The 15,439-nt window shown below is 38.9% G+C and overlaps 1 long non-coding RNA gene across 3 annotated transcripts in view; it reads right to left on the reverse strand.

Annotated features, from left to right (window-relative positions):
* Positions 1-6,704: 6,704 nt before the first annotated feature.
* The window catches only part of LOC110357417 (uncharacterized), a 56,205-nt gene continuing 47,470 nt past the window's right edge, over positions 6,705-15,439 (reverse strand). For 2 of the 3 annotated variants that reach the window (XR_010469169.1, XR_010469167.1), the window contains 2 exons: positions 12,553-15,439; positions 6,705-7,217 (listed from right to left, as the gene is read on the reverse strand). The exon at positions 12,553-15,439 is cut by the window's right edge and continues 900 nt beyond it. This is a non-coding gene — a long non-coding RNA (uncharacterized LOC110357417). The remainder of the gene's footprint in view (positions 7,218-12,552) is intronic. The other variant, XR_010469168.1, reaches the window with a different exon arrangement.

Raw genomic sequence — 15,439 nt, forward strand, 5'->3', positions numbered from 1 at the left:
GGACAACAAGGTCCAAAAACAACTTTTATTAAACCAGTGAGAAACAGGGTTTTAGCACTCCAAAAGTGACTTAAATACAGATTCGGATATCAGTTGAGGAAAATTATTTAAGAGGCAGCAACTAATACAACAGGCAGTCCACAGTGTGCATGCATGTGGCTTCACCCAAAACAATGCTGGAGCCGTCCCTGAGTCCCGGAGAAATACACACTTGCCTAAACGTGGTGCAGGATTATTTTTAAAGAGATACACGCACACATAGGGAGTACGGGAAGTGTACACTCACGATTCCGCAAGGGTAAATTTATAATACACCCGCAATCCTGCGAGAGTTAATTTACTTACACGTGCAAGTGTGCACGGAATCCTACACGTGCTTATGTGGAAGCACGGGAGGAAAATACACTCGCGATTGTGCGAGGGGCTCTTGGCGGCCACTCACGATTGTGCGAGGAAGTGATTTATACACGTGCTCGTATTGGGCACGGAAAGTTATGCGTGCAAGTGTGCATGGAAGGAAAATACACTCACTATTGTGCGAGGAAATAATTTAAAGTACTCTTGCAAATGTGCATGGAAAGTTACACATGCATATGTGCACGGAAGGAAAATACACCCATGATTCTGCGAGGATTAATTTTACACACGCTCATATGGAGCACGGAAAGTTATACGTGCATATGTGCACAAAAAGTATAAATATACTCGCAATCCTGCAAGAAGTTTTACTTACAGACGTGGTGGCAAGGCAAGCGGAGTCCCCATCCCGGGGAGGGGGGCTCTCGGCTGCAGCGTCTTGCTCGTGCTCTGAGATACCCGCGACAATGGGCGGAGTCTCGATGAGAATCCCGTTTTTATCTGATCAGATCTGACTGTAGGCACTCTAGAAGCTTCTCTGCACTCTGCACACTGGCTGTGGGTGCCCCTGAAGCCTCCAAACATCCCCCACGCTGGGCACGGCTCAGTGTGCCTTGGCACTCCCTTCTTCTAATGGCCCTGGCCAGGGTGCTCTGGGCCCAAACAAAAGAAGCTGTTAGCCTCAAGTAGCAGAGAAAGAGGGAGATGTGCCCACTCCTTCCATACTGAAGGAGGGAGGGGGAGAGAGGGGGGGTTGCATTCTGCCACAATTTTGAACAAATAACCTGGACTGAGTGGCACAGCATACCAAATGCTCAAAAACCTGCAAATGCTGCTCTGGCACTGACTGGCTGGTTTAGCATCAGTAGGTTTGGCAATGCCTTTTGAAAATGAACCACACATGTTCCTCAGGGGCCTACTGGGGCTATTCTCCTGCTCTTGATGAGTGCAACTGCTTTTTAGTTGCCAAACAAGGTCACAGTCTGAGTTAAGAAACTTTTTACCACTATAAGATAAATCATGCCAATGACACATAAAGAAAGAAGAAAAAAAAAAGCAAAGGAAATGAGGAATGGTGAGCAGGCATACAGACATTAGAATCTCGAAAAGGTACTGAGCAGGAAACACTAGTCAAAAATCCAAGGTTCTGATATTTGGACTCGTTTGCTAGGAGTCCAGGTTTATCCTATTGAAAACATAATTCAAGAAATGTTATGCAAGGTTTTTGTTTGGATCATATACAAAATTTAAAACAAACAAACAAAAACAAAACAAAAAAAAAAAAAAAAAGAAAAACCAAACAAAATGCCATATAAGGTAGTCAAAGGACGGGAACACTGTAAAATGGGGGATACAAAACTGAGCTGTGGTTTTGTGGCTTTCTCTGAAGGACCAGACTGTAGAAATTCGCTGTTTCTCCCAAGGAAATGGCTGATGACTTGCTTCACTCCTAAATACAGGAGAGGAAGGAGCAGAAGGACTTTAGTCACCAATTTTAATCAACACCTTCATCAACAGGTTTAGTTGGTGAAGGTGTTGATGCTTCAGTTTTCTGTGCTGTACTATTGACAAAAACTACCTCGGCATCTAATTTCTGCAGAAGGTCAGTAGGAACTGAGTGGATTAACTCCCTTGAAAACCTTCCACTGCTATTTCCTCCTCAGTGCTGTTTAACCAGAGAAAATCTATGCACTTATAAATAAATACATGCAAAATGTCTTCTAGATTTGTATTCTCTGATTCTCCACAAAAAAAAAAAAAAAAAAGGAAAAAAAAAAAAGGGTCAGATTATGAAAAATAACACAGGCTGTGAACTTGAGTCCAATTTAGCACACACGAAGAGCTGCACTTGTTTGAAATGACCAAGATTTTGGAGTAGGAATGGTCAAGGTCACTGAAAACTCAGCCACTTTCCATTTTACAATGTAGATTAAGTGTTTTGCATCTCAGCTTCCATAGTAAATAAAAAATACTGTAGTTAAATATATGACTCTCATCTTCAGAGCCGAAGGTCATATAGGACTTGAGAGTGAATACAGAGAAGGTTGAAGGCTGTTTTACACAGCACTGGGACAAAATTAGGGATTCATCTTTAATATTTCCTTGCTTGTGCTTAGTGCATCTATATCCCGGTTTCCTTAAGCTTTGATAATTTCTTCTGATACAGAAAGCCTAGAAAAAAAACGTTGTTTCAAACATCTGATATTTTCAGATTTCAGTGTCAGAAAATTAAAGAAACTACAGTACAAAGTATTATGCAGTTAAGTAAGCTATGTTATTCCTGTGAGCATTTTCTTCACATATAAAAGGAAAGAAGAAAGAAAGGCTCAAATAAATGCCTAGGTTTCACTTTACAGCAGCAAGCATGAAGTTTGCAGTATATGAAATGGTCTGTACTGATGATGACGAGAAAAACAAGCTAGCTTTTTGAGTGAAATTATTACATTACTGAGTACTAGGATAATTTTGTGTGGAAAAAGGCAATACAATTGATTTTATTCATAATAATCGTTGTCATTCACATTTTTTGTGCAAAATTCTCAAAGCATTTCACAAACACTATAACTTCAGTTGTACCATTAAAGAATGGTACTAATTATGAACCTTTCGAAAATTGCATCATAGTGGGAAGTCCAGAATGGAACGTACTTGAGGAAGGACCATTTTCCTTGAAAGATGTACATGTGGAAGGGAAGTTTTCAAATTGCCAGTGCCTGAGAGAGTAACAGGATATCACAGACCCCTTCACTAATCTCTAAAAAAGTCCTTCAGACAAGAGAGTAAAAAACAGTGTAAAAATCTAACTCTTGAAAAAAATTCAGACAGTTTGATTGTTATATTTCACATAAAATGTAATATATTTACGATAATTATTCATTCAGTCTGCCACATAAACCTGACCTCAGCACCCGTGTTGTAAAGAACATGAGCTTGGTTCTCTGGTCCATATCAGATAACAGGAACTTGACCCTTGGGTTCTTTCTATATCAGGCCATCACCAAAAGTGCAAGTTCCATGGGTGATTTCCCAGAATATATTTACTATCTTAAGGCAAAGTGGTACAGAATTTGGGGATGCTACGTGTTTGAATTAGTTGTCCACATCCTTTCATTGCTATTCCCTTACTGCTGAAGTCAGCACTGACCTCTGGAACCACTTGAGAAATTCTTGGGAATAAAAAGATTATGATGATGATGATGATGATGATGATGAATGCATGATGTCACCTTTGAAAAGAAGAACAAAGAGATGTGCCAGTAGAAGTATCTCTTAACTCGTTATTTCATTTGTGACTTGTGGAGGTAGCAAGCTACTCAGTGAACACAAGGGGTCGCATAGCCCCCGAAGACGCTTGAGCTTGGCTAGGAGGGAGTCCTGGAATGGCATAGATTTTCCTATCTAGACTTCACTCACTAGCCAACAGGAAGGGAGGGAAACAAAGGGGCAGAGCAGCTGTGACACAAGAAGCAAGTATATACTGTTTCCTGACTGTTAAGTGATCACTATTTAGTTTGTGTCACTTCTCATTCTCATTATATTCTTTGTCAAGAGAGCAGATTTATGTGCTGCCATTTTCTGCACTCATTACAGTGTTTGTCAAGTTAATGAATAGTCTGAGGATTCGACTTTCCAATACTGAAGAGTGAATTATGGCACATGAATTAAAATAACTCTTCCTCTTGCCCAGTTTCTGCATCTCAAACCAAGAGACACTCACTCTATTTCTAACATGAGATACCAAGACTAGTAGCAGGACAAGCTACACTGGAAAGTCCTGACTAAGTCAGAGAGTGAAAGCTCACACGTCCATAATATACTAGGCTTTAAACTTCCAGCACCTAATTTTCATGGCAACACTAGGACAGAAAATGGCATGAAATTAATTGGATACATTTTATTATAACTGTCAAATGGTTATTAATTTCTTTGATATTCCTTACAAAAACATTAATCATGGCAAGCTCTTTTGGACTTAGTGTGACTGTTAAGATGTGATTCCAGAGGAATTCTGGTGTAATTTAACATTAATTAATGTCCACTTACTGCAAAGTGTTACCCTATTAATCTATTTTCTGTGACTGAGGAAAGAAAGGAAATAAAATAGAGCTAAACCTCTTTAACAAGAACCCAATGTTTTAATATTGCAGACTGTAATGACCTAGATTGCATCATAAGCCAAAAGTAAAAAAACTATTTTTCATACTCTTGCGAGTGTCAGAGGTCAAGGCCAAGATGATAAAGACAATACCAAGACAAAAGCAGAGACAAGACACAGAGACGTTTGCTTTCTGGAGGAAAGGCTCATGCAAGGCTTGGATGTGCAGGAAACAATTCTAAAATATTTCCACCTGCTTTTTTTTTCTGTGTAATGCACACAACCAACCCACTGTCACAGTCACAAGGAGATAATAAATCCCCTGAAAATACCATATTCTGTCAACAGCAGCAGTATGACTGCCAGTGAGAATAACAGCTGCAGTTTGTGTGTAGGGCAATGCAAGAGCACTTGGTAAGAAACAATCCACAGCTCTTGACATCAGCTTTGTAAAGCACAAGACAAGATAGAAGTTTTTTTCCTTCTCAGTAAATTGAGGAAAAGAGTAACAAAAATAAAGGTTTTGAAGACCTTTAAAGTTCTTCTGAAATTTATCAAGGCAGAATGAAACAGGTTTGATGGTTTTTATTTCCCTGCATTTCTTCTGAAGGACAACTCAAAACCAGTCTGCACTTCTCTTTTTGGAGGGAGCCTGCAAAACTCTGTCCAAGCATATCTCTGAAATAGCTTTGGCAATTGAAGGCAGGCAGGATGAAATATGCCTTTCTTATGGTAATAAGTTATTCTACTGTTTTCAACTGGTGGAAAATGACTCCTTGCCTGGGGCTTGTCACATTCTCTTGGCCTGCTCCACACACCATGGTGGAATTTCCTTTTTGTTTGTCTTCACAAGTAGGTATTACGTTTGTTTCAGATAGGAACACATGACATGAGAAATGCCAGAAAAACAGACACTGATTAGACTGACCTTGTCTGATTTTAACTATTTAAAAATTAGAAATCTGCTCTAAGCTAGTTTTGTATGGTCCACCTGTTGTCATTGCAAAGAAATAGATCAATCCAGGAATAGATTCCTTCCATTTTCAGCTCAATGGCACTTATTAGTAGGATTTTCTGATGATTTCCTTTGTCCAACCATTGACAACTAAATGAAGAATTGTGGCCTATTTAAACAAAGTAATATTTGAGATATCTAAAATCAAGCATGGCAAATCCTAGTCTTGCTCCACTCAGTCATTTCACCTGCTGCCTACCTTTGAGCTGGCTGCATAATTTAGTGGCTCTTTTCCTCCTCTTCTAGCTCTGAGCAGGTGAGAAAACAAGTGTGCACCATGTTGCCACTAAAGCAAGTGGAAGGCATGGTTCCTCTGCTACGGGTTAGCGATGGTCAAAAGCCAGGTCTTCAACAGGTGAATTATTCTTTCTACTTAGGAAAACAAAAGAAAACCAAGTATCCAAAGAATGTTATCTGAAAAATGCCAACACTATTTTTGCAGTGTTAAATACCATGTGTGTCATTTCAACACCGGACTGCTCATACTTCCCTCTTCTTGCACGTACATAAACGTATTTTACCTAGAACTGCTACTATTACACCCTGCTTCTTAAGACACCATCTCCTCTATTAAACCGAAGCAAACTTAGTTTTTTTAGGCATTAACAAAAGAGCACAGAATGTATCAAAAATGACATCATAATTATGTGATTTGGAGCTTTTTTGTATACGGCAATTCACATCTTGCCTAATCTTCCTTTATTTTTTTTTTTTGTTAATAATTGCTCTTCTTCTCTTCCATCAGTTACTAATCTCTGTTTGGGACAAGGTAGGAAGGTCAAAATAAAACTAAGATCTGGTCACTAGAAAGCGAGGACCTGAGACAATTTTATGCACAGACTGAGATGCTCAGGCCATCAGACTGTGAAGAGCTCAAGCAGCCATGCACACAACCACCAGTTTGGAGCATCTGTTGTTTTAATAGTGGACGATGTTGTGGCAAGTGATTTCCTCTCATCTGCCTGGCCAGACACTGACTTTTGACTGTTTCTGCCATGAGGAGGCGTGTGTACATGTATGTGGTCATTTCTACTCCTTGCTCACTCCCCATCCTCTTGGCCTCTGATTCCAACAAGGTCAACAAGGCCAGATCTTGAAGCTTTTAGTTCTTCTCATCCAAGATGAAATTCTTTGTTCTGATCAGCAAGAAACCAAAGTCTGTATTTGCCTCCACTGCTTAGGAGACCTAGGGGGAAGGGAGAAGCTAGTATTTAGATTAGCCCCAGAGTGAACAATTACTACATGGAAAGAAATAAAATATTATTTATTAATTCTCATGTCTTTAAACATTTATTGCTTTTTAATTCAGACTGAATGTCAGGAGGTTTTTTTTTTTCTCCTTGAGATGACAGTGACAAACACACTCCTGAGATTGTGATCTATCAGACTGCAGGATTGTTATCAAAGTAAAACCTTATTAAATAAGCCTCTTCAAAGCAGATGGAGAAAAGAGAAGCACACCACCATCATAGGGCCTCTGGATAATCTGACAGTGCAACCAGCTTCTCTTTGCTAGAACACATAGAAAAGCAAAAGAGGAAGAATTAACCAACAGCTACTGCACATGGTCTCTAGTACATTGTGAATAAATTGCTCTTAAATAGTCCATATACTTCTGGTTCTGGAATTGACCAGACACTGGGCACCCGGAATGAGGCAGATGTTGTGACACTTGAACAGTGTAGGTTCTTGTTTTACTGGTGGACCAGAGGATCTCCTTCCTTTTTGGTTCTAAGAATGGCTTCCTATCTGAAAAGAAATAGAGAAAATTATTCAAGGCTATCTGTGCAATGAAAATTAGTATGAGTTTAAAAACAATTTACAAGAAAGGAGAGCAAACCATGGAGGTGGCAATGTGGAGCCAGTAATGTGGAACCAGCTATGCACAGACCTTCCAGATCTTCTGCACCAAGAAATTAATGAACCACTCTGGATGTGCTGGAACTATTGTACATGCACTGGGACAGGTGACCACCATGTTTTCTTCATTTTCAAAAGCATAAAAAGAAATGGCATGTGCAAAAGGAGGTCATATAAAGCTCCCTCAGTGAAGTCAGATTTTTGTAAAGTCTTCCCTAAAAATTATTGTTGCTTTTGTTTGTTTGTTTGTTTGTTTGATATTTTGGTTGGTATTTGAGTTTTGGGGTTTTTTGGTTGGTTGGTTGGTTGGTTGGTTGGTTTTGTGTGTGTGTGTGTGTGTATGTTTTGTTTTTTGTTTTGTTTTGTTTTTAATATTCATAAGATTGTAAATGTTATTGATTCAGGGAACTTATTTCTCTGTGCAGGCAAGAGAAATGCACACAAGCTCTTGTGCATATATATGCATACCTGATTAATTTAGAACAAATGGAATTATTTAAAAAAAAAATGAACCAAGGTCAATTCCCTTTGGTTTGGTTTCCAAGTTGCATTTGTGATTTGACATTGACAAGACTCTAAATCAGAGGCCAGAGCTCAGAAACCAACAGAAACCTCTGTCTGTAGTATACTTTCAAGGTGGCTGTACTTTAGGAATAATTTGTGTTTTACATGAAATATAATATTAATCCCAACTCCAAGGCTCTTTCATCACTCAGGGGTCTCATTGTCAACTGATACAGCCAGGATAAATTGAAGAGCATTTTATAACGGCCTTAATAACCAACTCAATAAAAACATTTAAAAAAAAAAAAAAAGGGTAGGACTAAGAGTTCACTTTTTAACCTCTGATTAAATCATTTTACTGTTTACTTGAAGTGCTTTAAGCTTCTACAGTGGCTTGCATTTGTCAGTGGGTGCAGACTATATAACGATATGATCATTATACTGAGACAGCTGACTGAGTTTAAGATATTAAAGTTTTTTTTCTTTGCCAGAGATGGAGATAGTATGTGTGGTTACAGATACCTTGTCACCCTAATTCTACAATCGCATAATCTTCCCTTACTTCACTTCCCTGCAACCACACGTATTCTCGACGGATGAGAGCTTTCATTTTACACTGCCACAAACCTGCATCTGCGAGACTGAATTTTACTTTTTCTGTATATCCCAGCTCTTACACCACAGTTAAAGAGCGCCTTTCAGTCCTTAAAACATTTGTCATCTAAACACCCCTGGTAAGCTAAGGAACTATATTATTTCCTTCAAATGCAGGGGAAATGGTGGTACTGAGAGATAAAAAGACTTTTCTGAGAAAGTCTGCAACAAAACAGAGACATGAAGCAGAATTTTTCGAATAATCATCATCATCATCATAAAAAGTCATTCTATTCACTGTGCAATCATGTAGTGACAGATTAGGGGCATTTATTTGTTTCCTCCACTGAAATAACCTTCTATCTATAAGATAATACTGAACATTATTCCTAATTTTTATCGTTTTCTATTTTTTAGAATAAGAAATGCAACAAAAATCTTCTTTTAAATCCAGTCAGAGGAGACACGATTCTGAATTATTTTTCTAAAACTAGACTGCTAATGCAATAAGGTGATGCTTCAGAGAGAAAGCTATCAAGTCAGTGGCAGTGCGCTTACTGCATATTAAAATTCCAATTTCCAGACCTTTACAAAAATACTAGTGCCAATTAGGTAATATGCTGATGATCTTCATGTTGGTATAAGGTAGCCAAGACTATTTCATACAGAAAGAGATATAAATTACAGTTTGATCAAATGGTTAAAATTCTTTCTTCCTCTGTCTCTTTTTTTTGCCACCTCTCCCCTTCCATGCCCCTCTCTCCCTGAAATACCATTACACTAGGGTTAAATTTAAAAGGATTAAACTTGTTTACTTGTTTAACCACTTGCTTCTCAATAACCCTTCCATAATTTAAAAAAAAAATAATAATAATAATAATTAAAAAACCCACAAATGATACCATATCTTAATAAAAATTTAAAATATAGTTACAGATCCAAATCCTGACATACTTGATATCAAATTGTTTTGGCATGGATTGAAAAATATGGCCATAGTATTTTAAAGGAAACTCTGAACTAACTGGAAACCATATCCTAACTTTTAATATATGGAAAGAGGTTGCAAGGCATTAGCCTGTGTGAATCAGTGCCACAAGGATTATTCAGGATTGCAAAGTGTCTCCCCAAGGAGAACGGTCCATCAGTCACCCAGACCAGCCTCTGACTTATCATGAGCCCTGTAACACTGCAAGATTCTTCAGCTTCAACTTGCAGCCACTAGTTTTCCAAATTCCATTACACATCCAGCAAGATTTCCCTCTTCTTCCAGCCACGGAAAAACTTTCTATAACCCTCCTACTCTGGTAGCTAGGGAGTCTCCTCAGATGTTAGGGTTATGCATCTACCCACCTCTCACTCATATCCATTTATTCCTGGACAAACAGTTCCTCCAGTTTGATTAATTATTCTCCTTTCCTAAAGTTCAGTCCCCTAGGATGATTTTAATACCAATCATATCATATGAATAGGTAAGTGAGACTTTTGGGTTTTTGCTTGTTTGTTTGCTTTCTCATTTCTATTTTAAACGTATGGTCTAACTACTCCTTTGTGCAACAACATTACCATTTCTCAATTTCTGATAAAAATACCTTGTGTCAAACATCCTGAAATAACACTCACCTTTTTGATTATGTTTTTATGTCTGTGGCCCACGATCAACCTGTGATCATCTAAAACAGCCAGGACTGAGTTTTTCCTGCCTGATATCCCCATGTTCTCAGCAGAAATGTTTATTGCACTTCACACTTGCACTTCACAGGTATATTCTGCATTTCTCCTCCATCATTTGTTTCAGATTTATTTCATCTTTCTCCCTCACAGATGGCCAAACTATACACATAATTCCAATTGAGATGTCTCAGTGCCTTGTATAATGTCTTTAATATTTCCCTATCTCTGCTTACACTGACAGATCATACTGGCATTTTTCATGGTCCTTCCACATAGTTGGCTAATAATCTTCCCCTTTGTTCTCCATAGTTGTCTCCAGCTAAGTCACCAGGTTGGGGCTGAAACCCTTGTTATAAATCTCCCAACTCACAGCCTTACTCTTTGCATTAGCATATGAACACCACAATTACATTTCTATTCCTTCTGTTCTCAATTGCATTGCAGATTTCCTGTAGGATATTCTCAGCCATTCTAATTCTTAGGTCAAGAAAATGCTATATTTTTTAATAGAGACCACCATGGAAATTCTCTTTACCATTTTCCATTTACTTCCAGACTACACATGATTCTGTCCTTGAAGAAAGCCTCATGTCCTATTAAAATCAGACCATGCCATCTCATTACATGGACTGCTTTTTTTGTTTCCTAAACATATTTCGTAAATCATCTTACCCTGATGTACGAAGTGCCATTCCCAAATGTAACAGAATTTCAAACAAGAAATTTTATGGATTTCAGAATAGTAACATTTCTAATGGCTTTTCAATGTTTGCTCTTAATGCTGTGAGACAGCTTTTTTTAATGTTCTAAGGTAACCTTAGAACTTAAAATGTCCGTGCACATGAGCTTATGGCAGTAAGAAGGACTGAACTAATTAACACATTTCTAAGAATCTGAAAACCTAATCAAAAAAATAGAGAAGAGAGGAGAGGTTGCAGGGGACCAGCTGCCAAGCAACTTTTTCAACTGGGATGCTAGTGCATTTATCATGCTAAAGTGTCAAACACCAACACGCCCAGGGAATTTTCAGCTTGCGTGGGCCGAAACCCTGCACATCCTAGTGGAAGAATAGAACTGAATGTGCCCATCTGATTGATTCTTAGGGGATGTTGAACTGTGGAAATAAAATGTGTTGCAAATAGTTATATAGCTGCTGGATGCACTTAAGGCAAACAGCCTGTTTTCTTAAGCTGGGAAGGTCTCACTGGTAAGTCCACATCCCCAGTAGGTCAGTACTCTATGCACCACCCTAAATCTGGGGCAAGACACTGGGTAAGAGACTCATCTGTGGGAGATGTGCCCTCCCTAAGGAGCTTGCACACACTCAGCTCTCTCTCCTGCAGCCTCTACCATTTCTTCCTCATTTTTACCATTTTCTGGCTTCATTCATTCCCATCTTGGTGTTGGCTGACATTTAGACAGATCTGGATTCCCTAGCCTTAAAAACAGCTAAACATACTGTTGTGGGAATCTCATGGAAACACAACTAATAAAGAAGGTTAGCAAAGCCTCATTTAAACATCTCTCATTTAAATTAATACTATCATTGAATGTGAGAAAGATCACTCCATATAACCCAGGAAACTGAGTATAATTTTTGTGCTAAACAATTGCAAGACAGAAATATTTTTCCCCTCTCAAATAATATATAGTGTATAGTACAAAGTACCTTTATAAAACCTCGCATTATACCCCATGAATTACTACAGACACATTAATGTTGAAACAGGATTAAAGAGGGTTCCAGAAAAATCTTGTATATCTCCAGCTAAACCATAAATTGAATTCACATGCTCTTTTTTTTTTTTTTTATTTTAACTCTCCACATCAACTTCATCTTGTTTAATTTTTTGCTGTTCACATGCACAGCACACTTTTAGGGCACAGAGAGTATGAAAAGAAAATACAGTAATACATAGCAATAGAAAATAAATAGTTACACAGAAGAAATTGTGTTTTCTGGGTGAGTGTTAGCAAAGTTTAATCCCTAGGATCTGGTATTTGAAGCAGGTAGGAGGATATTACTTCTTGTCTGACAGCATCTTTTGCAGCTTAAAAATCACATACTTCCAGTTGTTTCTGGTTATTACTCTTTTTTTCCCTAAGTAAAGAAGTGAGTGTGTTTCTTGGGAAAGACCATTCATATTTACAGGTCCAAACTCAGTAGGAAGTTCTATTAAAAAGGCAAAAAATATAGATAGAGTCTAAAAATTTTCAAGAAGACAGACATCCGACTAGAACAGAAAAACTGCATTCATGGCCCATGAAGGTAAAAGTTTCAATGTAATTTTTCATATAGTAGCCATAAAAAAATCCCCACAGACACACCCTACTGAGACTCAACACTGTGAGACATGGGGGTTCAACATTTGCTCCCTGGACTAATTACCAGCCCTTCTTTTCAGTCCAAAATGCACCCAGCTACAGTTGAAAAACCCAGCAGAAAACAGACCTGTGTGAATCCTTCTCTCAGGAGCCCTGAGTCTTTACAGAGACTGTCTGGAATGAAGAAACGGCAAACCCAAGAGGGTGGGGTGTTTCACCCACCCACAGTAATTAAGGTTATTAAGATTTGTGCTGGGTAACCAAGGAACATTTCCAGTTCTGTTACAGCATGGGAAGTCATCTTCCATTTTGAAGACATGATCACCTTTCTTCCTTGCAGGAGGCTGCATGAATAAAAATAAAGCCCATGAGTAACCAAGATATGAGAGCAATGAAGGTCAACCCAAGAACATGAGATAAATGCAGTATTCTAACTGATGGAGAACAGAAATTAGCCATATTTACCCCAGAAGTAATTTCCTTGATAAAGACAAAGTTCTGCCATGACTGAGTTTGACCCAGACATTTTGATATAGAGAGGAGCTTTCTCCTGTGAGAATGAGGTTTTTGTAAGATGACCTTTCTGGCACCATTAATCTCCAGCAGGCTTAAAAGGAATTCTCAAGAGAGTCTCTTTTTTAGATGGAAAATAAACATCTGTAATTTTCCACAGTAGCTACAACAGGCCCAGGACTGGGCAGCAGCACAGTTAATCTCAGCTCTATGGCATAACCATGAGGCTGTGTTAACACTGACGGTTTGTAATCTCAGCTCTATGGCATAAGCATGAGGCTGTGTTAACACTGACAGTCTGTCACTCTACTGAAAAAAAAGGGGATTGAAATATTTGTTCCAGTGGTCTGTTCTCTTAAGGTTAGATTTAGAGGACTGATAGATAGGACCTGGGTATAATTTGCAACAGTGTACAGGGACAAAAGGGTGGGGAAAAAAAAAATATCCACAGTCTTCCTCTGCCTCCAGAAATCAGGCAAAACCCCAGGCAACTGTGAATGCTCAGGTGTATTTATTCCTATTATCTAATGGTCAAGCACTGCATTCTTTGCAGTCACTGGGTCTCATTCTTTTTTTTCGAATCGAAAGATACCCACAAGTATATTGCTGCTAACAAGTGGCAGACACTTCTTTAGTCCCAGGAAAATATATTTGCAGCCAATCATAGATCTAATTAATGATCTGACCCTGATCCTAATGCAGACAGTGGCAAAACAGGTATTAGCTCTGGAGAACAGAAGGAGGCACCACATACAGGCTGTTTGAACCTGGAAATGAGTTGCTTGCAAACATATCACAATTTCCATCAATCACTGAATACAGGGCTGCAAGAGACCTCGAGGGACTGACCAGTCCATCCCTTTACTCAAAAGCAGGCAAACTATTCATAAACCACTCCTGACAGTTGCTCATCTAACCTGTGCTTATAACGCCCTACAGTGCTGGAGTTTCCCATTTCCTGAGCCAATCTCTTGCCATGTGTAGCTACCTTTAGCCATAGAAAAGTTTGGATTTTATTTTTACCTCCCTTACAGTCTGACCTAAATCTTCTCTGCTGTTTTACCTGCCCAGTAGATCCTTACAGTGGGTATCATGCTCTGCACCCTCATGCTGGTATTTAAGCTGGTGCAGATTTGGTGACATTTCAGACCCATGTTGAACAAACTGAGGCCATCCCATAGCAGATCTTCAGATGAGATGTGGGTCACCTTGGCTGAACCTTCACTGAACTCTTGCAGTTCTCCATCTCTGGTAACATGAAGCAGCTTTGATTACACTCCCCATCTCCCAGGACTGTTGCTTGAGGATAATTGCAGCTTCAGGAGGGCTAACTTTCTGGTGTTAAACCTCCCAATGAGCTTTAAGAACAAGAAGCAGCTGGAATAATCTGCTCAAAAGAGGCATATTTTGAATTCATTATTTATGCCAGCCTGCAGGGGGGAAATTGTTGTTATTCTCAGTTAAACACCATTTGGCGACCCAGGGCTCCTCCCATTACCTGCTGAGCCAAGTTAGCATGTTGCAAAATGCAAAATAAAACTTAATTTATTATGATTAAGCACCATGTGACAAGTAAGTATTCCCAGCACAGCAGTGGCCAGAATGACTTTCTTCCTGAAAGCTCTGTCTTCCTTCATCTCATACTTGTAGTTGTTTGTCTCCTTGAGGTTTGTCTTTCCTTTTTCATCGTTTGACTGTGTGTGGAAAAGATTACATATGTGTTTTCCTTCCCCTCAGACTTCTGTTTTCCTGTGCCCTAGCCTTTCTGTGTTTAAGTACTGAAGTACTGTGAAGAATAACAACAAGCAAAATAAAATTTAAAAAGAAAAAAAAAATTCTAAACCTAAAACTCTATCTGAGTTTAGGACAAAAGGAACTTCCCTGGATGGTGCTATGGCTAAGAGTCAGCCATAAAGAGCTCTATTTGCTTCTGCAGGGATTTGTGAAGGAAAAAGTCCAGGCATGAGCCCTTATCCTTTAAGCAGGGGAGCTCCTATTTTGTTCCTGGCTCACTGATACTCTGTATAAACTTACACACTTCATTCCAGTTGACTAGAAACACCAACCTGAATACATGTTTACCTTGTAACTGTTCTATCAATGCTCTTTGCTCTCTCTGGGCCACTTCTGCCCTTTTATTGAACTCCGGTTTCCTCAGTGCTGCAACCTGGTCTATAAGCTCCTATGAGCTTACAGCAACTAAACTATTGCTTCTTGTACGCTATTAGTACAAATAGTCTTGAACCTCATCAAGAGCTCCGTAAGGGCACTAGACAGGTTCAGTTGATTTTGGAATACTTCAATCCTCATTGTTTTGGTTTTATCCTGGTAGGCAGCTGGTCACCACTGGTCAGACACTAGCAAAATACAAACGCCAATAGATAATAAGTTTTTGTCATGGAAACACAACCAAATTTAACAGTCATTGAAATGATTGTACAGTCCAGGGTAGGATGTGAAACGGAATAAAATAATTATTTTTAGTGAAGTACAAATCATAC

The sequence above is a fragment of the Columba livia genome, chromosome Z (genome assembly GCF_036013475.1).
Source record: "Columba livia isolate bColLiv1 breed racing homer chromosome Z, bColLiv1.pat.W.v2, whole genome shotgun sequence".
NCBI lineage: Eukaryota > Metazoa > Chordata > Aves > Columbiformes > Columbidae > Columba > Columba livia.